The following is a 16,232-nucleotide window of genomic DNA, read 5'->3' on the forward strand; positions in this document are numbered from 1 at the left end:
TCTCGTCTGCTCTTGCTCTCTTTTAATTGAGAGAAGGGAATGAGCTTTACAAATTCATTACTTTCAGTACATCTCACAGACACACACGCTGGATCTATTTGCTATTGATGGGAGTTCATTTGTTTGCCAAATCAAATCAGACTCATTTGTGGTTTGAGAGAGACCTTTAAGGCCTGGCGGAGTAAAAAACAACAAACCAACAACAACAGTTTTTGATTGGTGGTGGGCATCAGAACAGCACAAATGTGCGTTTACATGGCCACTGGGTTTGTGTACATTAGACTACATTCACAAAGCCAATGGAAGAAAGTTCCTTTCCTTTGATTTGTGCTTCAGATGTTGAATGGGGGATAATCTGTTTCCCTCTCGCAGGTTAATTTCCCGCTCCGCTCTCATTCGGTTTTCAAATAATACGCAGGTGAATCAAAGCCACAAGACAGATAATGATGGCAGAACAATTTGAGAGGATAATGTTCTCCCGAGAAGACCCACGGAAAACTCGCCGAGCACCTCTTGAAATAATTGGTCATCTCGAAAGAGTAATCTCACGCCCCCCGGGCCGGCTCTCTTTTACTGAGTTGGGAGATTTTATAGCTCTGCCATACTTATGAGCTATCTTCCTCTGATCAGTGTTTGCTCGGCGGCGCTGTCAGATAAAGGACTCGTTGGCAAACAGCTTGAAGCTGCGCACTGACATGATCTAGTCGTTTCATTCTCGACTAATGCCCGCGCCACACTGTTTCCATCTACACCGGTCCCCGAACCCTTAAGAGAGCATACGGCACCGGAAATGATTGCCATCTCATTATTGTCAGGCATATAACAAACAGAACAAATATGCTCTCTGCTGTCCGATAGCACCGCTGGAAGGCGGCTTCATTGTTTTTGCAACGGCACGGAGGTCATCGCCTGAGGAGACCAAAGGCTACTGTAGTTGAGTGCTTAGGTTTCCAGCGAGACTCCATTCTCGCGCGGCTTCTCGCTGACTGAACCCTGCTGGCTAATAGAGAACTTTATTCATTCAAATGTGTGACTAAAAATATGAGCAAATATGATTGATGGAAATAAACAGCTGTAAATTCTGCTCTCGTTGGCCTTCCATGAAGCCCATGGCGAAGCGCTTGAAAGAACCTGTGAAGTAAACAGTTAAATATTCACTGCACACCTGACAGCACAGAAGCCACATAGAGAAATATCCATTAATTATCCCAATTCATCAAGTTAATAGGCTGTGTTTGAATAATAGTCTGAGTATAAAAAAGAGTAATGGTTTTACCTCATTAGGCTCTTTAATACTCTCTCTCACAAAGAGAACATCAGCACACAGCAACCATCATTACACGCGGTTATGATGGGATATGGATTTTTTTTTCGGCTGTCTATGAAATTATTGCATTAAAAAGACAGCCAAAGATCAAGAACATTGAGATCAAGAGATGGAATCTGGTTACGACTGTCGGTTTCTCTACGCTGCGTGAACTGTTTAGAACACGCTTGTAACGTTTCGTTTCTTTATTCATCCGTGACTGATCATCTGTGGCTTTTTTCTTTTTTTTCCCCCTCTCTCATCTCATTTCTAACTGTGCTTTTAAATGCAAAGGCTAGAAATTCTGAACTGGGTGAGTGGACAGAACAGAAAAAGTAGAGACTAATCTGAGAGAAGCTTCCAGAGTAAAAAAAAAAAAAAAAAAGCCGATTAAAAGGTCTTTCAATAACAACACATTTGAGAAATCTCACCTGGACCCCTGAGTGCCTGTGCCCTGCGTGTTTCAGCAAATGTAATAATTGGTTTTGGTCCAGAAAGCTCTTCATTGCCGTGCTTAAAATAATACTTTTATATTGGCCTGTTAGAATGAGAGAGAAAATGGCAGAAGAACAGTTCTAGCATTTATGGATACACTGAACTCTCTAAAATTCCAAAAAGACATCTAGCTTATTGCCATCTTCTGTATAATCCAAAACTATGGCTGACTACACTGTCAAAACATTTGGAATGCAGTTGTGCGTGTATGCGGTGGGTTTAAAGATTCAATTTACTTCCCCCCGTTAGTCTCGGCTGTCGTTTTTTTGCATGTAGTCCGGGATATCTGGTGTCTCAAGACCAAAGGCCTGATTAAATCTGTTGATGCTCCACTGGTCCACGTGTTGTGTTTGGATCAAGTTAATCTGGAGGCCTTTGAAAATATTTGTTGTGTTTATTTTCAAGGTTATCATGTGTGCACAGCCCTTGTTCCATTAGCGTTTAGTTTTCATCCGCTGCCTGTCACGTATTAGTGTTTTATCCTCTCCATCCAGCATCTGAAAGATAAGATCAAGGTAAAGTTTTGTGAACATCATACAACACAATTTGTCTCCCATAATGATAGATTAAATCTTAACAGTCAGTTGGCAAACTGACATTCAGCACCCTCAAAAAGTGTTTGGACACTTACATTGCACTTAAAAATGTCTGAATGTCATGTCATTGAATAATAAAATATCAAACTAGCTGGTGTTTATTTTAAAGAAAGATAACAGAAGCATACTTTTCAAGCAAAATATTTAACTAAAATAATTATGTTAAAGGGATAGTTCACCCAAAAATGAAAATTTGATGTTTATCTGCTCACCCCCAGCGCATCCAAGATGTAGGTGACTTTGTTTCTTCAGTAGAACACAAATGATGATTTTTAACTCCAACCGTTGCCGTCTGTCAGTCAAATAATGCATGACAATGGGAACTCCATCTATAAGAGTCAAAAAACATGCACAGACAAATCCAAATTAAATCCTGCGGCTCGTGACAACACATTGATGTCCACACCGGATGCTGGTGATGCAGTTGGACATAGTGGTGTTTTAGCGGTAAAAAATGATATAAATACTGTTTGGTTTCTCGCACAAACTGATCGTTTAGTGTCTTATGACATCAATGTGTCGTCACGAGCCGCAGGGTTTAATTTGGATTTTTCTGTGCATGTTTTTTGACTCTTATAGACGGAGTTCCCACTGACATGCATTATACCACTGACAGACGGCAACGGTTGGAGTTAAAAATCATCATTTGTGTTCTACTGAAGAAACAAAGTCACCTACATCTTGGATGCCCTGGGGGTAAGCAGATAAACATCAAATTTTCATTTTTGGGTGAACTATCCTTTTAAAGGTAGAGTAAGTAGTTTTTCAAAAACACTGTTTGGAAGTCAGTTGGGCCGACACCAACAATAAACGTGTAACCAATCAGCATTAGGGGGCGTATAAAGGTAGAGGAGAAAAAAAAACTGCAGAACAAGAGATGGAACACAATACAAAAGAGCTCAAAAGTGAAGGTTTATGACTTCACAAGCGCTTTAGGACCCACGTTTATATTAGAAAAGCTTTCCAGCGCTGGAGAGACCTAAGTGGGAAGGCCTGAAAACAGACGCGGAGGCTGCTTTGATTCCGCTTCACATGTGAGTAATACTACTTTTGAGTGTCATTGATTGTCTGGAGCTGCTGTGCTTTTATCCACTAACAACAAACACTTGTTTGTATTTACTCTTGTGTACTGTACGTTCATTTTTTGAGCTTCCTTGTCGTTCGTTCATCATCTGCGCTTTATTTTTCGTGATGTATTATTTTGTTGCACTTCAGTTGTGATAAACAGACATCCACTCGCATTGCGTGTGTAACAGAGGCCAGATAGTAAGAGTTTTGCAGTTAAACTACTGCACACTGGCGGCCGCTAGAGAATGCGATGTTTAGCGTCATTGGTAGTGCACTCACCTCGCCTGCCAGCAGCGAACGGACCAGGGTTTGAGATCAACTCGGAGCAGGGTGGTTAGGATTGGAGTGTGAGTTTTTGAGGCGGAGCAATGAAGAGAGGGGTGGGTTTGTTTGGGTTCATTTCAAATATAAACAATATCCAACAGCGTTTTTGAAAAACTACTTACCCCACCTTTAAGTTTTATCACTGGTGTTTCTGGGTTTTTGAATGATTCTTTTGAGTGAACAATTCATATTTTGTTCACTGAATCGGATATATGTGGTGACCAGACAAGACATTTTTTGAAATAAGAAATTTGTTTTGGCTGTTTTTGTTCTTTTTTGTCTTAATATAGATAAAAAAAATAAAATCCCCAGGCCAGTAGTTAAAATGGAGGGCATAAATAGTAACATCTTTAGTGGAAAGACATGCAAATTTTAGTAAGACTTGTTTCTGTTGACTTTTAAAGAATCGATTCAGTGATTCAGTGGCTTGTGTGATTATAAGACAATAACAATGTGGCATTGTTCCCCACCATATTTTAAAACCTTATTATTATTATTATTATTTATTTTTTAAACCGGTCAGAGAGATATAATCCATCTAGAAATCCACCAAAATTTGGTGGATTATGACAGGTAACTGTTTTTTTTTTTCTTTTTTTTTTTTTTGAATGATTCATTAAAACCGGCTTTGTTAGAGTCAATTGTTCATGAATTTGACTATACATATTTAACGTTGTATGTTGGTTTGAATGTGCATACGGAGGGGGGAAGCAGACAAGACTGCTGTGATCAGCGACAAACTTGGTACGTAATGTTAGAAATATGTAAATACAGGTTATGCCCACCAACAAACGTTTTAATTGAATCTGAGAGCATTTTTTACAAGCTAACGTGCATGAACTCGACACCATTTTCTTACGTGATCCACTTTTCCACTCAAACTAAGGCTGCATTCAAAATTGCATACTCTCTTGAGTAGGTACTTATTTTGAATAAGTAATTATGTGTGTACTATGAATGTAATTTGGACGTACTACATTTGCCATGCTGCCATTATCATGTGGCCTACCAGCATTGTTTCACTTCAGTGCCATTCACAAATCTACTCCCGTGGCTTTATGGGATACTAAAGTGTCCATCGTATGCACACTTCAGAATCTTGCTGGATGAAGTATGTCATCCTGGTACTTTTGCCTACTCTTTTCTGAGTAGCCTACTGTGAATTCAGACATGGTTCATTTGTCACACACTGTTTTTCACCTACTACAGGTGCTGGTCATATAATTAGAATATCATCAAAAACTTTATTTATTTCACTAATTCATTTAAAAAGTGAAACTTGTATATTATATTCATTCATTACACACAGACTGATATATTTCAAATGTTTATTTCTTTTAATTTTGATGATTATAACTGACAACTAAGGAAAATCCCAAATTCAGTATCTCAGAAAATTAGAATATTGTGAAAAGGTTCAATATTGAAGACACCTGGTGCCACACTGTAATCAGCTAATTAACTCAAAACACCTGCAAAGGCCTTTAAATGGTCTCTCAGTCTAGTTCTGTAGGCTACACAATCATGGGGAAGACTGCTGACTTGACAGTTGTCCAAAAGACGACCATTGACACCTTGCACAAGGAGGGCAAGGGACAAAAGGTTATTGCAGAGAGGCTGGCTGTTCACAGAGCTCTGTGTCCAAACACATTAATAGAGAGGCGAAGGGAAGGAAAAGATGTGGTAGAAAAAAAGTGTACAAGCAAAGTTCACAAAGAGTGGACTGCAGCTGGAGTCAGTGCTTCAAGAACCACTACGCACAGACGTATGAAAGACATGGGTTTCAGCTGTCGCATTCCTTGTGTCAAGCCACTCTTGAACAACAGACAGCGTCAGAAGCGTCTAAAGACAAAAAGGACTGGACTGCTGCTGAGTGGTCCAAAGTTATGTTCTCTGATGAAAGTAAATTTTGCATTTCCTTTGGAAATCAGGGTCCCAGAGTCTGGAGGAAGAGAGGAGAGGCACACAATCCACGTTGCTTGAGGTCCAGTGTAAAGTTTCCACAGTCAGTGATGGTTTGGGGTGCCATGTCATCTGCTGGCGTTGGTCCACTGTGTTTTCTGAGGTCCAAGGTCAACGCAGCCATATACCAGGAAGTTTTAGAGCACTCCATGTTTCCTGCTGCTGGTCAACTTTATGGAGATGCAGATTTCATTTTCCAACAGGATTTGGCACCTGCACACAGTGCCAAAGCTACCAGTACCTGGTTTAAGGACCATGGTATCCCTGTTCTTAATTGGCCAGCAAACTCGCCTGACCTTAACCCCATAGAAAATCTATGGGGTATTGTGAATAGGAAGATGCGATATGCCAGACCCAACAATGCAGAAGAGCTGAAGGCCACTATCAGAGCAACCTGGGCTCTCATAACACCTGAGCAGTGCCACAGACTGATCGACTCCATGCCACGCCGCATTGCTGCAGTAATTCAGGCAAAAGGAGCCCCAACTACTAGTGCTGTACATGCTCATACTTTTCATGTTCATACTTTCCATGTTCATACTTTTCAGTTGGACAAGATTTCTAAAAATCCTTTCTTTGTATTGGTCTTATGTAATATTCTAATTTTCTGAGATACTGAATTTGGGATTTTCCTTAGTTGTCAGTTACAATCATCAAAATTAAAAGAAATAAACATTTGAAATATATCAGTCTGTGTGTAATGAATGAATATAATATACAAGTTTCACTTTCTGAATGGAATTAGTGAAATAAATAAACTTTTGTGATGATATTCTAATTATATGACCAGCACCTGTATATAGCAGGGAAGTATGTGACTTTGAAAGCAGCATCTTTAAGAAGTTATTAGAAAAAAGGTTCAAATCAATGAACTTAGCTCATTAGTTCTGAAAAAAATCTTGTGCAGAATCTGTTATCTGTTTAGATGTCCAAATACTTTTCAGGGTAATAAAATGAAGGACCATTTTTTTTTTTTTTTTTAATGAGGAGTACATACAACCTGTCTCAGAACAGTTTTTCCGGCTTAACTCATGACATACTAACTAGGAGCAGTAAACCTCTTCATCTGGAGACTTTTTAAAAAAAAAAACAAGTCCATCTGCTCAGTCTTACACCTTTCCTGCTAAAGCACTTTCTCCCTCTCACTATTTTTCTTGAGTTTTTCTTGCCCTGGTAGTTTTGCCAGGTTCTGTGATTTGCATCTGTTCTCTGAGCTGTACCCCAGACTGCTCCACTGCTCTCATTAGAAAACACCCCACTGTGAGTGACGCACGGTGAGTCAGTGTAGCGATCCACAGCATTTAACTTCAGCTAGCCATGGCACTGCTGATCATGCTGTGAATTTATAGATCTGCACACAAAGAACAATAAAATGATTGACAAACTGGAAAGCATGCCAGAAAAGGTCAACCAATTTATCTGGACACTCACAAATGTGAGTTATGATACAAAATCTGATTAGATGGGCCACATTTAAACACATCAACTGAAATCTGTATTAAAGTGCCAAATGCAAAAATTTTGCGAGCGAACGTAAAGTTTCTCGGGGGATTGCAAAAAATATAGCAAGAGAACGCAAAAACATTGACATAATTTTTCCTCACATCTTATATTTTTTTGGCAGCAGCTAAGTGCAAATAGCGATAGATGCTATTTACACTAAGTGAAAATAGCATATTTTATTAGCGATAAATGTTATTTACACTAAGTACAAATAGCTGTAGATGCTATTTACAGTGAAAATAGCAATATATTCTATTTACACTAAGTGACAATAGCAGCATTTTCTTAGCGATATGCTTACACTAGGTGAAAACAGCGATAGATTCACCATGTAAAAGTATCAGTTCTTTGCAATAGGACTAAATAGTAATTAGATGCTGTCTATACTTTATATTGGCAGAAACTATTTGCACCTTAGTATTTTTGTACATTAACAGGATGCAATAATATCATAGAGTGTAAATTATTATATTTATTAAAATTATTAAATGGGTGCTGCCTTATTGGGAGAATAAAAACCCTCCCTACACCTTCCCCTAACCCTACCCAATAAACTCTTTTAACATTATTAACCACTCGTTCACAGTTTATTTCCACTTTTAGAGCATTATTTTCTTGAAAATAAATTTGAGCTTGGCAAAAGGTGGATTCGAACCCACGTCGATAGCGTTAAAAGCCAGGTCTGCAAGCCTTATTTGCTACTGCTGCTCCACTGAAGGTATTGAATTCTATGCATCTTTTTTAACACTTGTGGCCCAACCAGACAGTGCTTGGTGGAGCTAGTGTAAATAGCGTTTGCCAACAAGGGATGCTATTTGCAGTTAGTGTAAATAGACACTCCATTTTTTTTTTTTCCATCACCATGTTATGGAAGCTTGTTTCCACCATGGAATAAAAAAAGGATAATTGCGACTTTTTATCTCACAATTTTAACTTTTTCTCACAATTGTGTGATATGAAGTCAGAATTGCGAGTTATTAATCGAAATCCTGACTTTTTTTTCTCAGAATTGTGATATAAACTTGCATTTGTGAGTTATAAAGTCCTAGCCTGGGTGCCAGCCCGAACCCCGCCCACAAAATTTTTTGGACGGGAAGTTCGGTCTGGACTCAATCCATTGTGGAGTAATGCTGCGTTCACGTCACCTCGTATTTACCGGAATCTTGAAATGACAACACGTGACGTTATATTCGGAGCTGTTCACGTCCTTTTGGTCCTTGGACTGGGAATTATGTGTTTCCATGGCACCACTATCAACGCCTAAATGAATCTACAGTGGTCAGGTGGTACAAGCGCCCACGTGGTACATCTGGGAGCTTTCAGAAAACTCCCAGCTTACAAGCTGTAACTACGATCTCTACGAGGACGTGAATGCTTTTTACAAGCTAGAATCTCGTAACTACAGGAATTACAAGGCCGCGTGAACGCACCTTAATTATGCTCGGCTCCCAGAAGGCCGAGCCAATCAAATTGCCAGGGCGGGCTTTAATCGATGATGGACAGGCTATCTGCGGTTACGTAACCACCCACGTCATCAAAGAGCGCTTGGGTTGAATTGGTTTTCACCAACGATGACTGCAGCTGGAGAAGTAAGATGTTTAGATTCCGCTATCACGTCTGTAATAAAAGAAATCGACAGCGCATTAATTTTAAAAGACGAACAAAGAACCGCAATCAAGGCATTTGTCATTGGGAAAGATGTGTTTGCCGTCCTTCCAACGGGATTTGGTTCAACATACGCCACTTACTGCGTTGCTCTGATTGGTTGTAGGTCTATCCAATTGAGTGCAGAGTTTTTTTTTTTACTGGTTCGGTTAAGACACGCCCCATAATTCAAGTGCAATGGAGCAGTATCAGACCGGGTGTGTCTCATACGTTCTGAAAAGTGAAGCCACGGGCTCTTTGATCGCCCCCTGGAGGCTGGATGCAGTACAGGTCATAAACCCCGCCCTCTCAATGCAGTCGAATGAGACTTCAGTGAAAACTTAAAGATAAATTCTGCTTCAAATAAAACTTTCTGAAAGATGGTTTTGGTCATTTAAGGTAGTTGTTATCACGCTGATATATATTCAATTGTTCGTTTTTGTGATGATTTAGATTTTAGCTAGCAATTTGATGCTATAAAAACGGGGCGTGTCGTCATGATTCGAAGTTGATTGACAGCTTGTCTGAGGACTGTCGGAGCTTCGAGGGGAGATTGAAGATGTATTAACTAACTGTTAATTTTCGATTTCTTTGTTATTTAACACCAACAAAATGAGTTGTTCAGCAGTAAACTGTACTAACCGACCTACAGGATCTGACGGATCACTGAACTTTTTTTCTGTAACATCAAATGTGGGCGTTATAAGCTAAATAATAAATGTTATTAGTTAAGATAGCGCACCTAATGTTAACCATGTCGGGGAAAAAGCAGGTGATCGTTATCTGGCAGTTACTTAATATTTTTATGGGTATAAAATAATAATTAGCAGGACAAAACTAATGATAGCTTACTCTAATTACAGCAATCGATCTCCTGTAACATTAGTTGAACTTGATTTAAAATGGCAGGACCGTTTCTGACGATTTAGAGTTGTTTCTAGTGGCATATTATATTGATTTTATCTACTGAATTTGCTGTTTCAAAAATATTATTGCTCTAGAAACAGAATAGCCTATTATTTTATAGGTAGACTTTTAAATTGTGTATAATTTTTATAGTCTATTTAAAATACATGAATGATGACGCATTCGTCTGGGCGGAAGTTTGATATCGCGACTCCGCCTCCGGGCTCCATTGACGATTCCTTCTGCGCATGCCCAGGCTCCAAACTTTTTTTGTTGACGTATTGCGTAACGTGTCAGCGCCCATTCATCAGCCCATTTTGGCTTCAGTTCAATACAACGGAAGGAAGCGGCGTCGCGTCGTCCATCTTTTTTTACAGTCTATGTATCAGACTCACATTCTGCCTAGAATATGAGTATGACGAAGTCAGGCTAATAAAGTCCAATTCTGAGGGGAAAAAAGACTGGCTATTTTCTCAGAATTGCAGAGTTTATATTTCGCAATTGGATGTTAAGTCAGAATAGCGAGATATAAACTCAATTCTGATAAAAAAAAAAGTCAGAATTGCGAGTTTATATCTTGCAATTCTGACTTTAAATCACACAATTCTGATTAATAATAATAAATAAAAAAAAGAATTGTGAGATAAAAATTCACAATTACCGTTTTATTTTTTATTCAGTGGCGGAAACAAGCTTGCATACCATGTCCCTTTTGGGGCCCTGTAAGCTAAAATCACTCTAACATCTGGCCTTGAATGTCTTAAGTATGATAGGATACAATTTTTACCTTTAGTGAATAATTTAGTGTTGTCCCTAAAATAAAGAATGATTTGGTGTAAGTTTTGATTTTAAAATCTAAAATTTTCAATGTTAAAATGCTTTCTCGTATCCAGTTTTAATACCTCATTATAGGTTGATTCCCGTGTAACAGTAAACAAACTGAAATTTGCACAGCAACAACCAATGGCGTGAGTAGGGCGGGGTTATCTTTTTTGTTCGACTAATGGCAGACAGCAGGAAACCTGTTTGAAAATGGTCGTTATTTTTGCGATTCCATTTGGCAGTTATGACACACTTCACCTTAGTAGTGCATAACAGAGTGACGCATTATTCAGGATTTTCAGTGCTTTCAGCGTCAACACAACATCAGAAGCCTGCGTCATGGAATTGGCCCGCCGTCTGCCTTTTCGATCACATGATCTGAGCCTTTCCGAAGGGCTGCAGAGATGGAGCGGCTCTTCAATTCCAACTCCGCTCTCCTCTCAGCTTTCAAGCCGCTCAGCTAATTCCTTCACTAAGCTGCACCTACCCTGAGGAGGCACTGAAGTATTCAATACTCAGTCAATCCATTAGGAACTGAAGCAGCTGCCTCAGCTCCAGCCGAGAAGAGATTCAATTTCCATGGAGCTGAAGAGAAGCCTGAAACCTCTGAATGAATACAATAACAAATTCCATGAAATTAATAATTAAAGACAGAGAAAGACTGCGGGGACCAGGGTGAGTCGATAGGAAGAATAAAACCATATCCCTGTTTCAGATATACACAGAAGCCTGCAGCTCTTAGAAAAACCTGAACGGGGGAAAAGAAAACACTATTTGAAAGCCTTGTGGCATTTTCTGTTCCTTAGGCCTCCCTTCATCTCTCTCCGTGCTGTTCCTCTCATTGCCTGTTTAAAATTCAACCTTAAAAATAAGAGTTTAAACTCAAATGTCTGACTGTCAGGTTGTGGGCCTGCGCTACATAAAACTTAATTAGTTTTTTTGTCACAGCTAGATTTAAAAATTAAATTTTCTCTGCCAGGGCGTCATGCACCATTTATTTATTTGTAAATAAATAGAGGGCACAAGTAGCAGTTCTGTGGTCACCTGGAACACTAGGGGGCGATAAATCATGACCAAAAAACAACATTTCTTAAAGCCGCAGTCCGCGATTTTTGGCCCTATAGCGGTTAATGAACAGAACTGCAAGCGTCTTGCGGAAGAACATTGTAGCCGGAGCTACTTTTCTCTTTGTATGTGTATGTCTTTTTTTTCAGTCTATGGTATGTCTATGGTGAGTCACGCAGTTACTGTGATACTCTGCGGCGGGTCCTACCAGTCCGGTCTGAAATAGTCCGAATATAATAATGCATGTAATAATGTTTTATAATTTGGGTGGTACTAGTGGGTTTCCATGGGAAATTCGAGCATGTAGCCGTTCGTCTTTGTGTCATTACATCACGTTTGTTAACAGAAAGGAGTCCCAGCTAGTAGCTATACAGTATGTGAGGATGCTGCTGGTAGCAGATCATTTATAGTGTTTTCTCACAGCAGCTGGAATAATTAAACTTATCATTTTGATGGCAGATTGTAATCCAGAAAGCTCCAAATGACAATCATCAGTGACAACTGGAGATTCAGCCGTAGTTAAAAGCAAAAGACTTTGGACTGTGGAGTGGCTACAGAAATTGAAATCTACAGGTAATGCTAATACACACTAAATACACAGTCATGCAATGCTTATGTTGTTAACATTAACGATTTGAGAACAAAGTATCACAACAATAATAATTTGCACGGTTTGACGTGATCCGAGATTAGATTTAATCACCATTGGCAGTGCGATTTATGCTTTTTTTTCTCAGTTGGTCAGAACAAAAGTGGCAGACATGTTACTTACTTGTTCAGATGACATTTTCCAGTGAAAATTCTTATTTTGGTCACTTCCAAGACATAGAATTTGTGTTTCAGAAGTACAGTATCCACACCAATGTGGTGACTGACAGCAAAAATTAGATTCATCCGCGCTGAGGAGCCATGCCGATCTACAACCTACATAAAAGATGATAATTCTGCAAATAACTGCAATTGCAGGTTTCAAACAGAGATGGCAACAAAGAGGCAGGATTTTTCAATGATTTTGAAGGAAGTCTCTTGTGCTCACCAAGGCTGATCAAAAACACAGCAAAAACAGTAATAATGTGAAATATTATAACAATTTAAAATAACTGTTTTCTAATATTTAATATTTTAAAAAGTAATTTATTCCTGTGGAAAAGGAAAAGCTTGAATTTTGATACAGTAACATTCAAAGTTTTGGGGTAATATTGATTTAAAATAAAAGAAAAAAGAAATTAATAGTTTTATTCAGCAAGGGTGCATTGAAGGGTTAGTTCACCCAAAAAGGAAATTTCTGTCATTAATTACTCACCCTCATGTCGTTCCACACCCGTAAGACCTTCGTTCATCTTCAGAACACAAATTAAGATATTTTTGATAAAATCCGATGGCTCAGTGAGGCCTCCATTGACAGCAAGATAATTAACACTTTCAAATGCCCAGAAAGCTACTAAAGACGTATTTAAAATAGTTCATGTGACTACAGTGGTTCAACCTTAATGTTATGAAGTGACGAGAATACTTTTTGTACACCAAAAAAATAAAATAATGACTTTTTTCAACAATATCTATTGATGGGTGATTTCAACACCGCTTCATGAAGCTTTGAGCTTTACGAATCTTTTGTTTTGAATCAGTGGTTCGGAGCACTATCAAACTGCCAAAGTCACGCCCCCCAGTGGTGAATCATTGAAATTTCAAAACGCTTATGAAGTAATGAAGCCTCATTTACTGAAATCACGTGACTTTGCCATCAGTTTGCCTCACTGAGCCATCGGATTTTATTAAAAATATCTTAATTTGTGTTATGAAGATGAACGAAGGTCTTACCGGTGTAGAACGACATGAGGGGGAGTAATTAATGACAGAAATTTCCTTTTTGGGTGAACTAACCCTTTAAATTGATCAAAAGTAACACAAAGTGTATAATGTTATAAATCAGCATATTAGAATGATTTTTGAAGGATCACATGACACTGAAGACCATCACAGGAATAAATGACATTATAAATATAATAAAATAGAACAAGTTATTTTAAATTTTTAATAATATTTTACAATATTGTTTTTACTGTAAATAAATGTAGCATAAATTACTTTTTTTCAAAAACATTAAAAAGTATTATGTATTCTAAACTCTTGACTGGTAGTGTAAATATTTATGTATATTTTATATACATTTAGCTCAGTTGGTTTAAATCAGTTTTTTAAAGAGACTCTTTTAAATTAATAAAAGGGTAAAATGGGAGAACAGGAAGGTAAGCCACAACCTATTTATAACAGGCTGTTCCAGGTAAATTGCAGACAAGTTCCAAACGACATCCGCCTGTGTTCGAATGAGACACGGAGAAAAAAAAAAAAAAACACACACACAGTGGCATGATCCTGGTACAAAAGCTCGTTGTCTCGGTCTGTGCTCTCCAGGGTCTTCACGCAGGAGCATTTTCTTCAGATGGGAAAGGGGCTTGTTACCCAGTACCTGCAACAATGTGGATGTCTCTCTCACACATGGAGGATAGGGTTTCTAATGTGAACGGTAAAAAGGACAAGCAGCCTTAGGAGCGCAGCCAATTAAAGCCGACAATAGAACAATACAGAAAGCCTCAAAATGCTCCAAATAGGCATAGGCCTCAAATTGAAACCCCTTGCTTTTGGTGAAAACAGTGTCATCATCTTCAAGGAGAAGTTTGAGAAGAGAAGCTTCATTTTTTGAGAAACTTTTTATTATCATCCAAACAGAGAGGAATCTGATTGGTTGCAACAGATCAAGGTGATTATAATTAGAACTGAGGCAACATCCTTCAAGAGTTTTATTTTTGTGCCATGAATGATTGTATTTACAAGGTGTGAGGATGTGAACAACATCACAGTCTTGTGATTACCAGGAGGAAGTCAGTAGGATTTTTTTGGCAGCATGTCAATTAAAGAGTCATGTCGGGAGTTAATTGGTGTTGATCATAATCAATTAATGTTGGAAGTATAAATGTTGGAAGTTGTAAATGGAAGTACTGTTGGTGAAGACAGCTCATTTAACTGGTTTATTAGGCATCAGGCTTGACAGCACAAAAATGGTAATCTACACTGATAAACCATCATTCGCACACCTAACGTGCAATCAATAAATTGCCCAACACATCATTTTATAGGGCACAACTTTCGTTTTACAGTACAGCAGTGCAAAAAAAAGTTGGTCTATGACAACAAACTGTTTATACAAATGATATAAGGTATAATATTTTTTCTTCAAAACCATTGCTTAGAACTCATTTTGCAGCAAAACTAGTCACAAGAGACTGAAAGAAACAGTAACTAGCTAACATGTTAACACTGCTAATGTGGGAATGAATGTCTTTATGAATTATGCCTTTTCTCAGCATGGATTTGATACATAGGTTTTCATCATGAACATTTTTAACATTTTAAAGACATAAATCAACATAACATTAGCTAGCTTTATACACTACCATTCAAAAGTATAGGGTCTTTTTAAATGTTTTTGAAGTTATTGCTCACCAAGGTTGCATTTATTTGATCAAAAATACAGTAAAAACAGCAATATTGTGAAATATTGTTACAATTTAAAATATCTGTTTTCTATTTGAATATAATTTAAAATGTAATTTAGGCTGAATTTTCAGTATCATCAAGCAAGTCTTCAGTGTCACATGATCCTTCAGAAATCATTCTGATTTGCTACTCAAGAAACATTCCTTATTATTATCAATGTGCTGATTAATATTGTTACAGAAAAGCGATACATGTTTTTAAGGATTCTTTGATGAATAAAAAATTCATTCAACAGCATTTAGTTTTTGGTACATTATAATTGTCTTTTATCATCACATTTGATCAATTTAATGTATTTTTGTGAAATAAAAGTATATATTATTTTCTAAAAATCTGAACGGATGTATATATTATCATAGTAGACAGTACTGACAATAAGAAGTATGCTAGCTTGCAAAAATAGGCTTAGCTAGTCCATACATTGAAGGGTTAGTTCACCCAAAAATGAAATTTCTGTCATTAATTACTCACCCTCATGTCATTCCACACCCGTAAGACTTTTGTTCTTCTTCGGGGCACAAATTAAAATATTTTTGATGAAATCTGAGGGGTTTTTTTTATCCCCCATAGAAAGCATCGAAATTACCATAATTTAAGGTCCAGAAAATTAGTAAAGACATTGTTAAAATAGTCAATGTGACTACAGTGATTCAACCTTAATGTTATGAAGCGGCAAGAATACTTTTTGTGCGCAAAAACAAAACAAAAATAATCACTTTATTCAACAGTCTCTGCTCTTGCCACACTGGACTATTAGACTGATGTCTTTAATACCTTTCTGGACTTTGAATGACGGTAATTACGTTGATTTCTACGGTGGATACAAAACCTTTTGGATTTCATCAAAAATATCTTAAAATATCTGTGTTCCAAAGATGAACGAAGGTCTTATGGGTTTGGCAGGACACAAGGGTGAGTAATTAATGACAGAAATTTCATTTTTGGGTGAACTAACCCTTTAATAACACCAAAAAAGGACAATC

At 37.9% G+C, this 16,232-nt stretch overlaps 1 long non-coding RNA gene across 1 annotated transcript in view; it reads right to left on the reverse strand.

The window, feature by feature from the left end:
* Window positions 1-2,157: 2,157 nt before the first annotated feature.
* The window catches only part of LOC125262288, a 75,620-nt gene continuing 61,545 nt past the window's right edge, over window positions 2,158-16,232 (reverse strand). Inside the window, exon 5 of the long non-coding RNA XR_007183541.1 lies at window positions 2,158-2,298. This is a non-coding gene — a long non-coding RNA (uncharacterized LOC125262288). The remainder of the gene's footprint in view (window positions 2,299-16,232) is intronic.

The sequence above is a fragment of the Megalobrama amblycephala genome, linkage group LG2, assembly GCF_018812025.1.
Source record: "Megalobrama amblycephala isolate DHTTF-2021 linkage group LG2, ASM1881202v1, whole genome shotgun sequence".
NCBI lineage: Eukaryota > Metazoa > Chordata > Actinopteri > Cypriniformes > Xenocyprididae > Megalobrama > Megalobrama amblycephala.